We start from the raw sequence: 17,505 nt of genomic DNA on the forward strand, positions 1-17,505 counted from the left end.
TAAGACATAAAGAAAAGATTTTGGATTTATTGGTAATTTTATGGTTCTTTTGTGCCACAAATGAAGTATTTGCAAAGTCATAGCTTTTCAAGTGTTCAATTTGGCAAGTTGTTTTTCTCTCTTGTGAAAGGTAAACACAATTTCCTATTAGTGTGATTATGATTTTCTATGAATATTTTACTAATGAGTCATAATCAGAAAACTGATTAGGAGGGCATGATTTTTGTTGCTTCTGTTACTGCTTTTGTCGTTGTTAGTACAGTTTGCTTTTTAAAAATAAGTCACAGTTTTACTTGTCTCTGAGATTAAAATTATGGCTGCACTCTGCTTGAATTCTTTTCCAGAGAAAGATAGAGAATAATGATTAAATAAACATATTGAGGTCCCATTATCAGAGTTATCCTATAATTCCCTCCTGCTGACTTGAAAAAGTCATTTAGGCTGCATTCAGATGAAACGAGGAGAAATGAGATAAAATGAAAATTCATTCTATTCTGCCTGCCATAGACTCTTGATAGAAATTCAACTCTCAACTTGCTTAATGAATTTCAGCTAATGAAATACTTGTTCTCTGTTTGACTAAATATCAGAATAAACATTAGGTATCAGCTTAACTATATGCAAATTAATTAAATCATAATGGCTTATTCCTTTTCAGATTTTTATGTGCATGAGCATTTTTATGTACATGAGCTCATTATACTGTGAGATTAAGGAAAGAGACCGTATCATACATTTTTATTTCCTTAATACCTATTACAGTTTCTTCTCTTCCTAAACAGTCTCCTGGATTTCTAACATTATTATTTTGCCTGTTTGCAAACTTTATGTGATTAAAATCATATGAGTATGTACTGATTTGGGTCTAGTTTTTGTTAATATTATATTTATGAGATTCATCCATGTTGTTTTATGTACCAGGAAGTTGTTCAGTTTTATCACTGTTGTGTTTCTTTCTGTTATATGAATATACAAACATTTATATATACACTAAACTGATGATAGATATTTTGGTAATTAGCTTTTATGAGTTACAATGGCATGAACACTTCTATACATGTTTCTTGGTGGTGTAAGTATGGACAGATTTTTATTTGGTATGTATCTAAGAGACAAGAATTGTTAGACAATAGGTTATATTCATGTTCAAATCTTAAAGTAGCACCACACATTTTCAAATACGTACCAATTTACACTCCTATGGCAGAGAATTAGAGTTTCTTTTGCTCCATGTCTTTGCTATTCCTTGGTCTTGTCAGTTTTTGACTTCAGCTGCTCTGATGAGTTTATGAAGGTATTGAATAGAGGTTTTCATTAGCATTTCTCTGATGACTAATGAGGTTGAGCATCTTTTCATATGTTTATTGGCCATTTTTATATTCTTTTTTGTGAAATGCTTGCTCAAGTCTCTGGCTTATTTTTTTCTATTAGCCTTTTCTTATTTAGTTATCGTTATAAATATATTTTGGATATTAGCTCTTTATTGGTTGTATGTATTACAAATAACTCCTCTAACTTTTTAAGCTTTTCTCCTCAGTCTGAGAAAGACATTTTTGATAGTCAATGTTTTTAATTTTAATGCATCCCAATATGTATAAAGAAATATGTATTTCTTTATATGTAAAGAATATAATATTTGCTGTAAGTCATGAAGATGTTCTCCTAAATTCTATTATAGAAACTTTGTTGCTGTTACACATTCATATCAATAATCCACCTGAGATTGATATTTTTATTATGGTTTAAAGGAGAGGTAAATTTTCATTTTTTTCATATGGCTATCTAACTGACTCATCATTGAATAAAAATGCCATTCTTTCTTCATTATTCTTTGTAGTTCAAGGTCAAGTGTCTGTGTGTGAGTGAATCTGTTTCTGATTTTCTACTCCATTCAACTGATCTCTTTCTCTCTCCTTGCATCAATATGGCCAGTCATAGTTACTGTAGCTTTATAACATATTTCGAAATGTGATAGAGTACATTCTCCTACTTTCTTCCTCTTATCGGAGTTTATCTTGTCTATAGTTGTTCCTTATCTTGTCCACATATATTTCACAGCTAACATCTCGGTTTTCAAAAAAAATCTGCTGGGATTTGATTGCAATTGCTTTAAATCTATGTATCAAATTGGGGAGAATTAAAATACTGACACTTCCAAACTATGGACATAGTATCACCACTTTTTCAAAAACTTTATTATAGTTTTCTTTGTAGAAATTTGGTACATCTTTTATTAGATTTATTCCTAGATATTTCTTTTTAGTACTATTATAAATAGGATATTTTAAGGTATTTTATTTTATTTTCTAATTATTTGCTGCAAATAGATGGAAATACATCAATTTTACATATTGATCAGTGTCCAGCAAACTTGCTAACTTATTCATTAATTCCGGAATTTATCTAAAGACTCTTTTGGACTTTACACATACAAAATTATATCATCTGTAAATAATGACAATTTTTCTTCCTTTCCAATCCTTTCATTTTAGATAGTTTTTACTAACTAAGGAAAGTAGTTAGACTCATAAATTTTAAGGCAATGTTGTTAGTTGCACACAAATTTAGGATTATTATATCTTCCTATTGAGATAATAATAATGCTTTTCATTTTATTTTAATAAAGTGTTTAACATTATCTCTCTTTGAATATTTCATGGTTTATAGTCTACTTTGTCTGATATTAATATAGTTACAAAATCTTCCTTTGGCTAGTGTTTGCATTCTATGTATTTTTTTTCTTTTAATTTTACCTTTTCCTGTAAGGATTCCAAACATGCTCATTTTTGGCATCATCTTGGATCTTCAATGTGGATTCATATGAAAAATAATAACACTTTACAGTACTTAATATGTTAGGTCCTAGCATACATATTAATTCACTGAACCTGTGAACCCATGAAAGCAATGATTATATATTAATTTATTTCATTTGTATATTAATTCACTTAATCTGCATCATGACGCTACAAAATCAAATTATTATTAACATTGTTTTACAAATGGAGAAACTGGTGCTCAAAGAGAAAAAATAACTTGCTCGAAATTATAGAGCTGATGAGAGGCAGAGGCAGTTTGGAAATAGCAACGTAGCGTTGGAGTCTGTTCTTTTACTTACTATCCTGTGCTACCACTTAAAAAAATTGAGAGCCCAAAATGTAATAGAGGAATTTATGATTCATGGGCTTGCCACCAGTACAATCACTTAGGCACCATGCCCAGAAGGGGGCCCTGTGCTTGGGGTTTAATGCCCTGCAGTGATCATCTTGAAATCCTGCATAATTTTATCATTGGATCTGTGCTTTGTGAGTGAAGACGGATGGGATAATGGAGCACACCCTGAGGACATGGAACCTCTTTGCCTTCCTTGGATGGGCTCTCAGCCATCTTCTCCTGGGATTCCATGTAGCAATCACTGTGGCCACTCCAGCAGGTTGGAGACTCCACACAGGGAAGGTGGGATCAGGCCTTGTGGTCTGAGTCATGGGATGGGCCCAACACCTGTGGGGATCTATACACACCCTGTGAGTACCCCTTGCTCAAGCAGCACATTACATCCCAAACATAAGATATTATGAGTAGGAAATACAAAAGAGATGAAGAGAGACCGTGAAAGAAAGATTTCTGTCCCCTTCTTTCCTACTTTCTGGAAACGGGCCTCATTTTTCATTTTTCACTAGACTTGTAAATTATGTCACTGGACCTGGTAGATGCTAGTTGGTGCATTGTTTGCTGAGACCATGCTTTCATATTCTTCTTCCTTTTTTTAAATATATATTTTATTGCATTTTAGGTTTTGGGGTACATGTGAAGAACATGCAAGATTGTTGCATAGGTACATATGTGGCTATGTGGTTTACTGCCTTCCTCCCCATCACCCATATCTGGCATTTCTCCCCATGTTATCCCTCCCCAACTCCCCACCCCCCACTGTCCCTCCCTAGTTCCCCCCCACAGACCCCAGTGTGTCATGCTCCCCTCCCTGTGTCCATGTGTTCTCATTGTTCAACACCCGCCTATGAGTGAGAACATGTGGTGTTTGATTTTCTGTTCTTGTGTCAGTTTGCTGAGAATGATGGTTTCCAGGTTCATCCATGTCCCTACAAAGGACACTCATCGTTTTTTATGGCTGCATAGTATTCCATGGTGTATATGTGCTACATTTTCCCTGTCCAGTCTATCATCGATGGGCATTTGGGTTGGTTCCAAGTCTTTGCTATTGTAAACAATGCTGCAATGAACATTTGTGTGCATGTGTCTTTATAGTAGAACAATTTCATCTTCTTTATCTTTTATATCTTAAACATCTTTTAGGTACATTTTTCTATATAGTATTCAAAACACACAACCCTTCCATAGCGCTTCCATACAATTACACTTTGCTGTGAATGTTTACAGTTTACTGATCATGGCTACATGCATTGAATCACTTCTCCTCCTGAGTCCACAGGTGACATGGGGGAAATATTATCATCCTTGCTTTGCTGAGGAATAAGTGGGTTATTCGAGATTTTGTATAGAATAAGTTACTGAACTGGGGCTTGAATATTGGTGTTCTAACTATGAAATAGTTTTCTTCCCATTAAATCACAACTTACTTTTAAGAAGGCATTTTTTGATCTCAAAGAGGGCAATTTCACCTCCAATATTGGCTATGGAATTCCCGCATTGCATCTTTAAAACAGCCACTTAATAAGTACATGCTTCTACTAACGTGTTTTATTCACACGGCTCTTTGGTGCCAGTTTTACAATGTTTTCAGCCACAAGCAAAGAAACAAGTAGCTGAAAGCGGGCAATTAGGATTGTACTGAGAGTTCTGGAAGTGGGTGGAATGTCCTTAAAATCTGAACATCTGGTTGTTATACTTGGTGAGCAATAAATGATTAAAGTGTTGCTGACACCAGTTAGCAGAAATGTATTCCAAAGCTTCGGTTTATGTGGGTTTTGTTTTTAAAAGCGCCAATGATAAAAATATAATAATCCCAAATGTGACTAACCCACACGATTTGCCTCCCCCTTTTCAATTCATCTGGTTTAGTATTCTATAAAGTATATTAAAATGATTGGTGAAATGGTGTTCATGATGATTGCTATGTCTACAATCCTTCTAAAGCACAAATGTTCCTGAATTTACAATGCTGTTATGTCCAGATAAAACCATAGTTAGTTGAAAGTTGAAAATATTGTAAGACAAAAATGCAATTAATGCAGCTAACCTGCCTTACACGTGTTCAGATCACTTCCATCAGCCTATGGCTGGGCAAGGTCATCTGGCAACACCACACACTAGAGACTTGCTTCACTCTCGTGATTGCAGGGCTGACTGGTTGCCGCGGCATTGCCACTGCCCGGCATTGCAAGAGAGTACATTACCATGTATTACTAGCCTGGGGAAAGATCAAAAGTCAAAGCATAGTTTCTACTAAATGTGTATCACTTTTGCCCCATCATAAAGTCAAACCATCTAAATGGATCCTAAGCTGGGGACTGTCTGTAAATCCGACGATTCTTCCTCATGAAATCGCTTTGAGGTTTTCCAGACTTAACGCTGAGAACACAGTGTTGAGGTTACTTTTATTTTTGCGGTGCTGCCTCTTCAGTTGTTACATATACCTGGAGATTCAATTCACTTATTACCCGTAGGCACCATTGACATCAGGAGGCATATTATAAAAAATAATAATCTCACATTAAAAACAGTGCTGGCCGGGTGCTCACACCTCTACTTTGCACTTTGGCGGGGTGGATCACCTGAGGTGAGGAGTTTGAGACCAGCCTGGTAAAACCCCATGTCTACCAAAAATACAAAAATTTGCCAGGCATGGTGGCAGGTGCCTATAGTCTCAGCTACTGGGGAGGCTGAGGCAGGAGAATCACTTGAACCCGGGAGGTAAAGGTTGCAGTGATCCGAGATCATGCCACTGCACTTGAGCCTGGGAGACAGACTGAGACTCTGTCTCAAAATAAAATAAAATGAAAACAATGCTGAAAGCAAATAATGGGGTAGTTTGAATCCAAAAGTATTCTTTCCTGAACTTACTGTTTATTTCAGAGCATAAACAAAAGCTGTTGGGCACTATTTATGCTGTTTCTTCATCTCATTGAGAATGGTGATAGAATTGTCCTGCCTAAACCACATAAAGGGAAGCTCTCACCAAAGCTCTTGAATGTCACCTTCTTGTTAAGTGGAAAATTTTGTGACAGTGAATCTAAACAAAACAATACAAAACATGTTCAGTTTTACCCAAAAAGGAGAATGGAAAATGGAAGTAAAGGAAGGACAAAATTCCTTGAAATATATAACAAAATACTCAGACGTTGAACCAATTGATCTATGGAGCACGGAGGAAAGTTTTGAAGCTAGAATCATAAGATATTACTGGGAATCTAAAGGTGGTAAGGTAAGACAATTGCATTGTCTTGCAGGAATCTAGATATTGGAATAGAAAAGACTCGTGTGGGAAAGAAGTTCAGAGATTGGCCAGTGGTCTCAGTAGGTCTGATTTTGTCTGATTGCTTATTTCTCTCTTATTTTATTTCAGTTAGTTATGCTAAAGTCTCTTAGGAAACAGAGACTTTTTTGTGGTGCTGCGTCTTTAGTAGTTACATATACTTGGAATCAAGGTAGGTCTGTTGTTAGGTTAAAGTCAGCTTAGTTGGTAGGAGAAGAGTCTTTTGGATAATTCATTTAATGCCTTTCTATGGTCAATGGCTGTGTACTGAAATAAAGAAGAGCACTCCACCCTTCTTCTCGGCTCCCCCCACAGACACACACTCTGTGTACTCTCATTAAAGCTTATGAAAATGAATTTTCAGAAAATCTTACAGGCAAAGTGAATGCGAGTGAAGGTTCTCAAGTTGCTCCACTTCCAGCCTTGCTCACGATGCCTGCAGAGGCCTCATGATGTGGCTGTCAGGTCTGCTCAAGGCCGCAGCACTCCCAGGTGGCAGCTAGTCCTCCACACAGGCTGCCCTCTTCAACCAGGCCTCTGATAGGTGCTCTCTTGCCAGCCCATCCAGGGATCGAAGCTTAGAGATGCTCCCACCGGCACATCCCCAGGCCTGGCTTGCTTCTCTGAGGCTATGAGAGGTTCTGTTCATTCCTAGTATGCCTATCCTCAGCAGAGAGAAGAGGGTTTTCTTTCACTTCCGTTTGCAATTAAACTGCGTTTTGACTGTAACTCATAGTTGAATTTACTCCGGTGGACAACAATGTCACTTTCTTTATTCCTGCAGCAGATTTTATCTTGCTCTCAAAGCCCTGCAGTGGCCACAATGGGGAGGATTTAAGCTTGCCACTTCAGGTAAGCCAGTTTCTTCCATTAGAAAGCACTCTCTTCAAATCAAAGTTTGACTCCCAGTCAGGATAATCTCTTTTCCCCCAGACAGCTTCCTGCCCCTCCTGCTTCCTAGGAAGAGACCTGTGTACAGGGAGCTTTCATTTCCTGTGGCTGCAGGGGAGGGACCCGTGGTGCCACGCTGTCTGGAAACTTGCTGTCCTCCCCAGCATCCTGCAGGTCACTGGGTCCCCTGCACTGGTGCAGCTTAGTGTGCTGGCATCACTTTGGGTTTAGGCCACCCTCCTGTTGTTGGCAGTGGCTGCCCATGCCTCCATCCACAGGGTCCTCAGACTCATGCTACTTTGGGCCACTGATTTGCTCAGTGGACATTTTCTCTGGCCAATATACCCAGATACGTCCTCCTGCCAAGGGAGAGGCTTCTCTGAGTGACAGCTCACCTTGCCGGGCGGCACTGGGGAAACAGAGAGTGGGCCCCCATGTTCTCATGGCCGGGTAACCCATCTGGGTTTTGGGTTTTGTCCCCCTCCTCACAGATTTGGTCCTGAGAGGTCATCAAGGCTGGCTGTCTGCATCCCTCTCTCCCCGCCCCTCTAGGCTTCACTTCTGGTGGGACCTGCCTCTCTCTCCCAGCCCCCTCCTCCCTCACTGTCCTTCCCTACTTGGGGCAGTAAAGACAGAAGGGATGATTCAGGAACAGAAAAAGATGACTAAGATGGGGAAAATACTAACATATAGATGTTTCAAAAATATATTTCTTATATTTATTTTTATTCTCTACTTTCTTATTGAATCAAGGGTGTTCTGCAGTCTCAGTTTGAGAGATAGCTGGTGAAGCCTCTGTCCCTTTCTCACCTCCACCGTCTTCCTGCCCAATTTGCCCTGAGATCTTCCCCTGTACACAAACCCCAATTATGGTTAACTGCCTTCTGCAAGGACAGACTCAAGGAATCCGGCCAAATCCTCAAGGATCGGAGTGTTATCAACAGTCATCTGAGTTGAGAATATATACAATTATATACAGAATGTATTCTTTAACCTTCTTCTAACTAAGTTACATATAAAAGTAGCGTTATTTTTAAGGTCCTTCATAAAAAGAAGAGAATGCTTCCAATTATGCCTAATTAAGCTCATACACGACATTTTTTTCTTCCTGATTCACTCGGCCTTAGGAGCAGGAACTCCAGTATCTAAGGGAAAGACGCTGCAGCTGCGTGTCTGTGGATCCTGAAGGAGAAACGACCTGTTGGAGAGTCAGGTGAAGATTTTCTTCACAAAGAAAAATATTCCTCAGAGAAAGTACAAATGGATCATGTGAATAAGTAGAGAAAACACTAAAGTTTCAAGAGAACAGAATATTTTAAAATTGCATCTTAGAATCAGTCACTCATGTACACATCTCAGATGTGCCAATTTCTCTCCATGTTGCTGTAGTCTAAAACAGTCAGGGAGGAGCAGCGCATTTTAGGCCACCTTGAGGACATATGCTTCAGAGGGTTGTGCCTTGTCCTTAGAGCCACAGAATTCTCAGTGCTTAATCCTCGCTTACCCCTTAGTAGCTGTGTGAGCTTTGGTAAATCAAGGGATTTCTCTGTGCCCCAATTCCTTCTTCATCCTCTGGGGATCTTGTAAAGACTGAGTGAGCACACAGAGAATATCTAGCTAGCTCATTATATGGCAGCGTATGGTCCATAGAGACACTAAATAAACATCAGTTCCTTCCTCATCTTTCCCTCCTTTCAGTTGCTTCATTTAAGTAAAAATAATACATCTTCTTATATTTCAAAAGAAATAGTTCAACACCAGCCTAGGCAACATAGTGAGACCCTGTCTCTACAAAGTAAAAAAAAATGCCTGGGCATGGTGGTGTCCACCTGTCCCAGCTACTCAGGAGGCTGAGGTGGGAGGATCCTTTGAGACCAGGAGTTCGAGAGACAGTAGTGAGTTAGAGATGGTGAAACCCTGTCTCTACCAAAGATATAAAAATTAGCAGGCCACAGTGGCACGCGCCTGTTCCAGCTATTTGGGAATTGCTTGAATCTGGGAGGCAGAGGTTGCAGTGAGCCAAGATCACGCCACTGCACTCCAGCCTGGGTGACAGAGCAAGACTCTGTCTCAATACAAAACAACAGCCAATAAATAATTTGACCTTGCAGTGTTCTTACATTGGTTTTAGGAGCTTAGGTAATGTGACTCCACCCTGAGAGATGATCATTTTCCCAATTTCTGAGTCCTCAGGTGGACAGCCACACCTAGACAAGGGCAGTTTCCCCAGGGTGGGCTGTCATATGTTACTTGAGGATGAGGATTTAGAGTGAGGACTGTGAAAACAGTGCAGTTGTTTGTATAAAACTTCAGGTTGAAGACTCACTCAGCAAAACTAAATAAAACCAAATTTAAAAAAAAAGTCTGTTAGATGATATCTTGGTATTCAAGCCATCATCCCCTGAAAATAACTACCAACTTCTAAGTGGTAGATGGGAGATGAGTGGAAAATTCTAAAATGCCCTGTTTGCCAGCAGGTTGTTTTCCATTCTTTTGTAATATTTGGCATGTATAAACTTTAATTCATGTTAGGCAATGTGCTTTTTCAGAAGATTAAGAAGATGGCCAAGTTGCACCTAAAAGGCACCTTGTATGTTAAATCTCCACATCACGCACCTCCACTGCAATGAAGCCTCTCAGTGGCTTTTGAAAAGCATGAGTTTCTACAGTGAGCAAACAAAATCATGCATAGTTCAAAGTACTTTGTAAACTACAAAGGATTATGCAAATGTCAAGTATTATTATAGGAGGATAATTTTGTCTTTTTCTTTGCAATGTTTTTTAATCTCTGATAATGTAAAGTTGTGGGTCCATCATGTCATAATGTAAGAACTCTGTTCATTTCTCTGTAACTTCATTTTGTAAATTTTCTTTCTACTTGAATACCCCAAACTGCCCCCTCCTCTAAATACACACACACATAGAGCCCAAGGGGATTAATTCTGCTACTAAATACTAAAAGTCAAAAATGATTAATTAAAGTAACCTAACATTGCATAGCCACCAAATCCTTCCCACATTGACTAAAGAAAGGGGATGGATGCACTTCTATTTTTGAGTAGTATCATGTGCGGTACAATCACTCAAGTCAATGCTGGAGAACTGAAAGAAATAACCCAACATAAAGCAAGTGCTTTATGGTACAGCAAACAAACTCTGTGTGTACAACAGTAGCAGGTGTGATGATTTTATTGTGTTTTACACTTCTGAGGTTGGAGTTACCCTTTCCTGAAGGCGGGTGTGGGGCCCACTGAAACAGCTCAGTCAACGGCACGGTCTGCTCCCCAGGCTGGCTGTAGGAGTAGTGAGATTCAGTCATTGCTGTTGTTGAAAATTACAAGTATTTTGAGATGTTTGATCTTTTTATTTAAACAAAAAGGTTCTCCTGTAGGCGCGAGACCAAATGCTATGCAGCAGATGAAGCTGGGTAGGGCAAATTGATAGTGACTGACGTGGTGATGGTGGTTTACAGTTTATTTTAGGTGCATTTACACACATGAGTTTTCTGTTTTCTTTTTGAAGATAAGGAAAATAGATTTAAACTGTTTATTTAAATATATGGCTTCTAGGCCAGGTGCGGTGGCTCATGTCTGTAATCCCAGCACTTTGGGAGGCTGAGGCAGGTGGATCATGAGGTCAAGAGATCGAGACCATCCTGGCCAACATGGTGAAACTCCGTCTCTACTAAAAACAAAATACGAAAAATTAGCTGGACGTGGTGGCGCACACATGTAGTCCCAGCTTCTCAGGAGGCTGAGGCAGGACAATTGCTTGAACTCGGGAGGCAGAGGTTGCAGTGAGCTGAGATCACGCCACTGCTCCAGCCTGGCACCTGGTGACAGAGTGAGACTCTGTCTCAAAAAAAAAAAAAAAAAAAAAAAAAGAAATAATATGGCTTATAAAATGTAACACATAAGAAAATACATAGAATATTAATTTTTATTTATTCACTTGTTCATATGTTTAAAGTTGAGCAACACTGGTATCCTTTCTAATAGTGTAAATCTGTATTTTCATCAATAGGTAAGAAAGTCCTGGAGGAAAGTAAGAGCCCTATTCCAGAAACTAAGCTCTGTCTGTGTCTCGTGCTGTCTCCATATTCATCAGAAATTACAGCGTATTCCCTGTGTTTCAGGGAAAAAGCAGGCACACAAACAGATAAAAAACAAACCCAAAGCAAAACAATAGCACAACGCCATGAAACTAAAAAGGTTTCAAGGAAAAAAAGACATTTATTCAATTTATTATTTAATCTTGATAGTTTTGAAACAAATGTAGAAGTTTCATTCTCATTATAGACAGCCAAAAGGAAAGCTGAAAAGGAAAAAAATTGTTTCATAACCTCCATTATTTTTCCTAAAAGCAAATGGAAATCTTGTTTTCAATATAAATGTACTTGGCAACTATTGTAAAAGACTCGAGTCTTGGGAATGATGATGGCTCTTCCTCTTCCTCGGTGAGCAATAGCTTTCGTTTGGATAAAATGACTCACCCTAATTTTACATCATCTGATGAATCAGTTATGACCTAAATGTCTGCCAAAAATTAAAAGTTTGCTCCACAGTTACGTACAGTGATGTCTATCCAACGAGAACAAGATTTCCAGGTTTTTCCTGAAAGTTGACAAGAATTGACACAAAACAGAATTGTATCTAACAGACATGCACAGGAAGCTCCTCGAAGTTGGGAAATCTTGACTCCCATTCACCTGACAAATACCGGTGGACTTTTCTTCTCTTCCTCCTCCCTTCCCCCCCCCCCTTTTTTTGCCCTTCCCCCCCTTTTTTGCCCTTCCCCCTCTTCCCCATTCTCTTCCTCCTCCTTCCTCTCCTGCTTTGTAAATGTAAGTTTTGTTTATTTTAAAATTACTTGAATTCGTAGAAATTCATTCCTCCTCTTCCTTCGCTTACTTTTCCCCTTCCTTCTCCTCCTCCTCTTCTCCTTCTTCTCTTTCTCTCCTCCTCCTCTCCTCTTTCTCCCCTGCTCCCTCTCCTCCTTTCCTTCCTCCTTTCCTTCCTCCTTCCCCTCCTCCCGCTTCTCCTCTGCCTCTTCCCCTTTCTCCTCCTACCCCCCTTTCTCCTCCTCTTCCTTCTTAGTATTTTGCTGGGGGCAAGTCCTAACATGTGTGATGGATTATATTGTTTACTGAGAACTACGGCTAGGAAAACCTAGCTGGTCCCAAGCAGAAAACTGCCCAGGGCGTTCTAAAATAGTAAACAATGTATGCATATCAGACGCCAGTTAAACCAGTTCTTAAACCAGTTCTTTAAACAAAGGATATGTGACCCTGCCCCCATTGCTCCCTCTTGAAGAATGTTTTCTAGTTTAATCAGCAGTGAACAGGCACCAGCCGCCTGCCTAGTTTATTCTATGAGAAAACACAGAACACCTGCTTGTTAAAAACAATCACCTGTTCAGAGGGAATAACTACGTGGGTCAGCGTCCGTCCGCACGAGGCGCTCAGCTCGGAATGCCGTTAGCTCCCTGCTCTCTTTGCACTCTGTTTTTGTGTTTGCTTTCTTCATTCCTTCAGCGCCTCTGGGTAGGAGTCTGTCTCCACGACTGACCTGTTCTCGGCAGTCTTTTCTCTGATCCTAGGTGTGTCCTCTACCCTCTTTTTCTTTCAAAATTACTTGAACAACAAAAACACCTCATTTCTTTCCTTTCTGAAGCAGGCAAAGGGGAAAGATGCTTGGGGCGGGGGGAGTGGAAAGAAATTGCCTTCCTTCAGTTCTTCTTTTTTCTCTCTCCGTGTCCCTTTTGTTCTCTCTGATTTAGATGTATGAGTGAAAAGGGTACTAGAGGCAGAAAACGTAGGCCTCATTTTCTTAGCGCACTCTTCTACGTGGCTGGCGTCTCTGCTCCGAGGTGCTGTGTGGCTGGCAGTGTAGACACCTGCTTGCAGAACCCCGAGTTCCCGGCAGCCGCGTGGGATGTCCCCGGAGTGTGGGGAGCCTTCCATGCCCTGCGCTGGTGTATGATCTCTGTCTGAGGCCTGCCTTCAGCACGGTCTCGAGCAACAAACCTGGAGGTGGTGGTGAACTGAGCAGGCAAGGGGTAGCACCCCCAGGGAGCCCTCCCCATCTCATAGGGGCAGATTCTGGGGACTGTTCCATAAGAGTTCTTGGAGGGTTCCCAGCAGAATCCAGCCCGGTTGCCCACAGTGGTCACCAACGTGCAGTTAGACACTTATTATAGTGCATTTTCTTTCCTGCTACTCTAATATACTTTCTCTTTTCTTCCCTGTGCTTCCTGAGGTCATGTCCTAACTACCTGTCCCTAAGACCTTTGCTTAGGTTCTCCCCTAGGAGGAACCCAAGGTGTGATGGTCGCTGTCCTGAGTATCATAGAAGGTAAAGGGCTTGCAAGCATTTTCTTGTGAACGACATTCACAGGGTTCTGGTAAACATATTTTAATGGGATTTTCTAATAGTGTGTGACAGTTAGATAGTGCTTTATGGTTAACTACAAGCCTTCAGACAAATTATTTTGATCCTTAGAGGTTAGTATACATGCAATTATTATTAACATTTTGCTTATGAATAAACAGTATCAGAGAGGATGCATGGCTTCTTTAAAGTCGTGGAGAAGTCTGCAAAGAAAACCAGTTTCCTTTTAGTATGTGATCACGTGTGTGAAATTCTGTCTGTATAGTTAGGACATTTGTCCTTTACTGTCAAATTATGGAAAGAGAATTTTACTAATTTTCGTTTGATTTTTTTCCTGCTGTCTTTATTTTGGCTAATTGTGGGCTTCAAAAATAGTAATAGAGTTGTTTCCTGCTTTTCCCAGTGAGGAATAGAAATGAGCCAGTTAATTTTGTAAGTTACAGCTATAGTTCATGCCTGTGTACAACAGGCTAATAATATAAGCTAAAAGTGAGTGATACAGTCCCTGGAAATTAATTGGGAAACTCTGTTATATAGTTGTATGATGATTCTTTTCTCCTGTTCCCAAAGCAACCCCCTGGGAAAGATGGGGATGGAGGTGGATGGGGTGGGAGTTGGAGAGAAAAGATGAATTATGTTTAGCAAAAAGAAGCAAATCTTGGGTGATTCATTTCAGATTGCCTAGGAAGACTGTCATCTCACAAAAAAAAGCCTATTCTCATAAGACTTCCCGACCTACTCTGCAGTGTTAAAGGAAACATTCCTCCAAGATAAACACTTGGTCTTTGAATAAAGCATAGGCACTTATCTTACTGTAAAGACTAATTCACCAGGTCTGCAGTTTTTAATGCTGAAGCCTCAAAGTTAAAACTACAGTGAAATTCCCAAGACTTTCTTAAACAATTAGTAGATAAAATTTGACGGATAGTCGGGATAGAAGTGTGTATTTCTTGCGTTCAGTATGTGTTGGTGCACATGTAATACTGGAAATTATTCTCTAGCCTTACGTGAGGATAAAATTCAACAAAATCCCTCAAGTTTTTATAAAGTTGTCTATTTTAAGGATGGCTTCAGAAACCTCTAAAAAGAAAGTCACCGTTGACAAAGTTTCCAAAATAACAAGTTTTATTCCTAAAGCTCCAGCATGTTTAACTTTCTAGTTTAAGTTGCATTTTGGGTTTTGTAGTGAACAGTTATGATGTTAACCACAAGGAACATAAAAGTAAATGTGAAGTCTCAAAAAGAAAAACTCAAATATCAATCTCTTAAGCAGAAGTTGTCTTACTCTTGACGTCTTGTTAATTTTTGTTGAAATCTTTCTAGGATAGATTTGTCTTTATCTTCCATGGGCCTGGAGGGCTACCTGTACCTTTGGTCTATCTCATATTCAGTGTTATAAGTGTTTTTACAAAATTATATGTTTATTTTGGTTTAGGAATGTGAAGAAGGTAATATGTTGGGTCTTTGGTTTCCTTCTTTTAGAAAAAAAGACTAGTTTGGAAGAAGTTTCTTATTTTTGGGAAATATAAAAGAGAAGGGAATGTTTTAATGGAAAATTTCCAACCTCCTCTTCTTTTAATCCAGTCAGAAAACTTTTAAAAATAGGATCAGATTTGATACATATAGTTATGTAGGTGAAAAAGAACTGAACTTGGTCAGAGTTTAAAAAAGCCATTTTTCTCCAAATGAAGAAAGTGGAGGCTTTGCATTCATATTGCTAATTAACTCAAATTAAGTAAATTACTTTTTTCTGATGTTTCCTTAAATCTTGTAGGGATATGATTGCTTTTAGTACCTACAAGAGTAGAATTATGTGAAAATTCGGGTTTCATAGGTCAGTTGAAGGTTGAAATTAGTCCCTAAGAATGTTACAATTCCTTTCTCCCAAGATTTTTTTACTAGCAGTGAGATCTTGGGTTAGCAATGTTTTCATTCACTTGCAATTCACAAGACCCATTTTCTTTTTTAAATACCATTTGTTTGACTTAAGCTTTGGAAAAATCCCACTTTTGTATTTGTAAAAGACAGGTTTTTTAATTAAAAAATGAGACATTTTAAATTTTATCTTCTGACAGGTAAAAAGTCTTGGAACAAAAGAATTAACATTTATCTGCCAGCATAAATATGAAAAGTATCCAGGGACTTCTCTTTTTGGGAAAATAAATTTCAATCAACCTGACTATTCTGCAAAGTAAAGAGTAAGTTCTTTATTTTTTATTATATTCTGAATTTGATATCAAAGAGGAATCTCTAGAGACAAGAAGGCCATTATTTCGTGATCTCATAGATAATGATGAAACCACCTTCCTAAATTTGATAATATGCCTCTTACTTCTCAGCTGAATTTTAGAACAGAGCAAAACTTTGCATTGTGTGGCATGTCTAAAGCAACTCTGGACTGGGAGTACTGATTTGAATTTCTATGCTCATGTTGTCCTTGACTTGCCATGTGATGTTAAGCAAGTGATTTCACTTTTCTGGATCTCCATTTTTTCATCTACTATGCGAGGAGGCTTTGTTCAGATCTTCACGGTGCATCTCTTAGGCAATACCCTGTATTCCATCATGACTTTTTTAAACGTGGCAATACTTAAACAATCCATGGGCATTGCTCTCAGATGCTTTAGTATTTTTCAAAGGAAGACCTTGAATTCTATATTCAAATCAGATGTGAGAAATATTTGCAATGATTTATCAGACAATGTTATTTTCTCCTCTTACTGACTAATCCCACAGGAAAAGGAATTAACATAATAGTATTCGAGTCATCCCGAACCTTGAATCCAAACAATAGCTTTAGAAAACGTTGTAGTGGTGGGAGCTGTTTGGAGGCAGCAACAAAGCAGGGGAACTGCAGAGGCAAAGTCAGAAATAGTTTCTTAAACAAGACCTGAAGCATTGTGGCAAAGCAAAAGAATTGTTCTTACATTAAAACTTAAAACTGTGTGAGAAAAGACACCAGAACAACCTTAAATGACCAGAGACAAATGGGAAGATCTTTGCCATGAATATAACCCAATGAATTAATATTATGTGTGTATATGTGCGTATATGATTTATAGATACTATGAATTCCTATAGAAAAATGAGTAAAATATATTTGAACTGTAGTTTGAAAATATAAGATGTGAAAATTGTCATTAGATGTGTAAAATAGTCAACCTTTGCTAATCAACTAATTGAAAATTCATGTTTCAGAGAAAATATCTTTCACTTATTAGATTGGAAGATTTTAGAAAAAATGGTAATATGGTTGCTGTTGATATGGAAAATTTCTTTTGGTGGAACTAGGAATTTGTACAATATTTTCTTGGCATTTAGACAAGTATATTAAAAGGACTTAAAAGAGCATACCTCTTGATCTAGCAATTCTATTTCTTAGGAATCTATTTAAGAACAAACTGGTAAAATACAACACTATGCGTGGTGATTTTCATAGTATCTTTAGAGTAGCAAAAGGTGGAATGATACAAATGTTGAAAAATTAGCTAAATTATGGTACATCTACAAAGAATACTATGCAGCTCTTAAAGGTATATGGGTTTATTGGAATCAATCTTTTATATCATCAAGTTTTGAAAAAATTACCATAATGCAAAAGGAAAAGAAGGACAAAATAGACTGATTTGTTTGCCATAGGTGAATAGAAAAAAAGGCTGGAAGCCTATAAACCAAAATGAGGTGACTGGTTGTTGATTAATTTTAAATTTGGGGTTTTTTTTATTTGTGTATATTTATATTTTCTAATTTTCTACAATACATTCTTTGTGA

General features: G+C 38.5%; 1 long non-coding RNA gene across 1 annotated transcript in view; it reads left to right on the forward strand.

Moving 5' to 3' along the window:
• Positions 1-15,926, forward strand: part of LOC135277952 (uncharacterized) — a 106,187-nt gene extending 90,261 nt beyond the window's left edge. Inside the window, exon 3 of the long non-coding RNA XR_010345485.1 lies at positions 15,810-15,926. This is a non-coding gene — a long non-coding RNA (uncharacterized LOC135277952). The remainder of the gene's footprint in view (positions 1-15,809) is intronic.
• Positions 15,927-17,505: the final 1,579 nt, after the last annotated feature.

This window comes from Aotus nancymaae, unplaced genomic scaffold (genome assembly GCF_030222135.1).
Source record: "Aotus nancymaae isolate 86718 unplaced genomic scaffold, 86718_ANA_hifiasm-v0.15.2.pri h1tg000036l, whole genome shotgun sequence".
Lineage (NCBI taxonomy): Eukaryota > Metazoa > Chordata > Mammalia > Primates > Aotidae > Aotus > Aotus nancymaae.